The sequence below is a fragment of the Gavialis gangeticus genome, unplaced genomic scaffold, assembly GCF_001723915.1.
Source record: "Gavialis gangeticus isolate Ggan-Ray unplaced genomic scaffold, GavGan_comp1, whole genome shotgun sequence".
Classification (NCBI taxonomy): Eukaryota; Metazoa; Chordata; order Crocodylia; family Gavialidae; genus Gavialis; species Gavialis gangeticus.
Window position 1 is genome coordinate 33,698,987 of NW_017729024.1, and position 2,985 is coordinate 33,701,971.

Below are 2,985 nucleotides of genomic sequence, written 5' to 3' on the forward strand. Positions count from 1 at the left end.
ACCAAAACGCTGGCTTGCATCCATAGATGCTTCTCAAGCAAATCCCGGGACGTCATTCTCCCCTTGTACTCGGCCTTGGTGAGGCTGCAGCTGGAGTACTGTGTCCAGTTCTGGGCTCCACAATTAAAAAAGGATGTGGAGAAGCTTGAGAGAATCCAGAGAAGAGCCACACGCATGATCCGAGGTCAGGAAAACAGACCTTACGACGACAGGCAGAGAGCCATGGGGCTCTTTAGCCTGGAAAAATGCAGGCTCAGGGGTGATCTTATGGCCACCTATAAGTTTATCAGGGTTGTTCACCAGGATCTGGGGGAACGTTTGTTCACCAGAGCGACCCAAGGGATGGCGAGGTCGAACGGTCATAAACTACTACCAGACAGTTTCAGGCTAGATGTAAGGAAGAATTTCTTTACTGTCTGAGCCTCCAAGGTCTGGAACAGCTTGCCATCAGAGGTGGTTTGAGCACCTACGTTGAACACCTTCAAGAGCAAATTGGATGCTTATCTTGCTGGGAACCTATGACCCCAGCTGACTTCCTGCCCTTCGGGTGGGGGGCTGGACTCTGATCTTCTGAGGTCCCTTCCAGCCCTAATGTCTATGAAATCTCCCCATAAAATACTGTGTTCTCATATGTCATGCAACATTTTTCATTTTAAGCAGTGACTTAACAGCATGGCTTTTCCTCTGAAATAGGGGTGGCCAGCCTGTGGCATAAGTGGCATGCCCTCTCTGCAATCTGTTGCCTCTTAATGTGGTATGCAACAGATTGCAGAGAGGACAGGCAGTGCAATGGGAGATGGGGGATGGAGCAGAAAGCAGAGCAGCAGATCAGGCAAGGAGAATGGTAGAAAGCAGAGCAGCAGATTGGGAAAGGGATCAGAATGGCACTCTGGAGGGTGCAGGACTAATTTGTAGCATGCCTGCCAAAGAGGTTGGCCTGTACTGCTCTAAAATATTATTTCAGGACTTTTATTTTAAACCAGACTCGGGGTTTAAATTTCCTACCCTCACTTTTTGATTGAGAATGCTGTGAATAGTACTTCACTGGGTATGAATTTCTTTTGACTTGTCTTACTTTCTAAACAAGTCTTATTTTAGTCTTTCCCCCACTTAGATAAACTATTCTCTATGAAGGAATATTTCCACATTATCAACTCTTCACTTACTTTTGCCATGTAAAATATCATTAACATCAGGAATGTTGGTTGTAGTCCCTATGCTTGAAGAAGGGTGTTTTTGCCCAAAAGCTTGCAAAGAACAATTTTTCCAACTACTTAGTTGGTCTAATGAAAGATACCACATCTGCCAAAGAAACCTCATCTTCCATTAACATCAGGAATGTTGGTTGTAGTCCCTATGCTTGAAGAAGGGTGTTTTTGCCCAAAAGCTTGCAAAGAACAATTTTTCCAACTACTTAGTTGGTCTAATGAAAGATACCACATCTGCCAAAGAAACCTCATCTTCCATTAACATCAGGAATGACCTTTTGGGCTGAGCTATAGGGATAAAGCTTAAATATGCTTTGTCATTTGGGTGATGCATATAAATTCTGGACTGGCAGTTCTCAACTCCTCAGAATTTAGTGACATCCTGTTTCAAAAACTATGGAAAAATAATGGAACAATTTTTATGTTGTGAAGAACCCAGAAAGACCACAGCACCTCACTGTGGATTCCTGTTTGAAATCTCTGGGTTTATCTTGTGATTCATGTATCGGTGTTTGCGCACCTCTCGGTGCTTCAGAGGCTGTCAAGGCAACCCCACAGCTTCAGGGTATCTGGTTGGAGGTCACTGTTTTAGGTAATGATGTCCTGGAATAGTTCATTAGGAGAAAAGGGCTTTTTCTAATTCCCTTTGGGTACCACGTGGTCTTTGGAATATAATGGTTTAATTTATCCCGGGGAGCTGCTGAGTTTGCACAGCACATCCCATGACCCATCAGGCAACATCATTCTAATTGGCTTGAGTTGTTTTTTTCTCAGCCCAGGTACTGTGGATTAAGATGGGCTCTTAATCTTTAAACACGTTTTGGGGCTGTTCTGCAGCTTGCCAAGAACCAAGTATTAGAGTGGTATTATTTTCTAGTATGCACTTACGGCATCAGAGTCTACAGGATACCTCATGGCACTTCATTTTGGTCCCACTGACCCCTGTAATGGAGAACCCAGGATGATCATAAATTCAGATGTTTCATTTGTGTATTAGAGCAAAATCAGTGCATTTTGAACAGTCTGCACAGCAAATGTGAGCTAGACCTGAGTGGTTCATGAAGAACAAAGTGGTATTGTATTATTGGGGAGGGGGCTTGGGAAACTGCTCTAAATTTATATTTGTTGATGTCTGCTCAATTCAATTTTCTGTTTAACTTAATCATAAATAAATGGATGATTATGAGGGAAAAGCATCAAAAATTCTGCCATTCTTTTTAGAGGCTTGGTTTCAGTAGCTTTTGATTTGTTATGAGTAGACAGTAGCTGTATAGTACAGGCATAGAGTCCAAATAAGTCCAAAACAGATCTTTACAGATCTCCTATTCAATGAAAGGATTGAATGGAAGATCTGTAAAGGTGGCACGTAAAACAGGGAGGGGGAGAAATGCAATAGGAAAGGTTCTGTGCACTCAGGTGGTTGTGACAGTAGATAACTAGCATTTCTTTTTAATTGGAGTACAGGCATACCTCAGAGATATTGCGGGTTCGGTTCCAGACCACCGCAATAAAGCGAATATCGCAATAAAGCGAGTCACATGAATTTTTTGGTTTCCCAGTGCATATAAAAGTTATGTTTACACTATACTGTAGTCTATTAAGTGTGCAATAGCATTATGTCTAAAAAAACAATGTACATACCTTAATTAAAAAATACTTTATTGCTAAAAAATGCTAACCATCATCTGAGCCTTCAGCGAGTCGTAATCTTTTTGCTGGTGGAGGGTCTTGCCTCGATGTTGATGGCTGCTGACTGATCAGGGTGGTGGTTGCTGAA

General features: G+C 42.4%; 1 protein-coding gene across 1 annotated transcript in view; it reads left to right on the top strand.

Moving 5' to 3' along the window:
- HSD17B4 (hydroxysteroid 17-beta dehydrogenase 4) overlaps positions 1 to 2,985 on the top strand; it is a 163,950-nt gene that overhangs the window by 13,420 nt on the left and 147,545 nt on the right. The gene's annotated exons all lie outside the window — the stretch shown is intronic.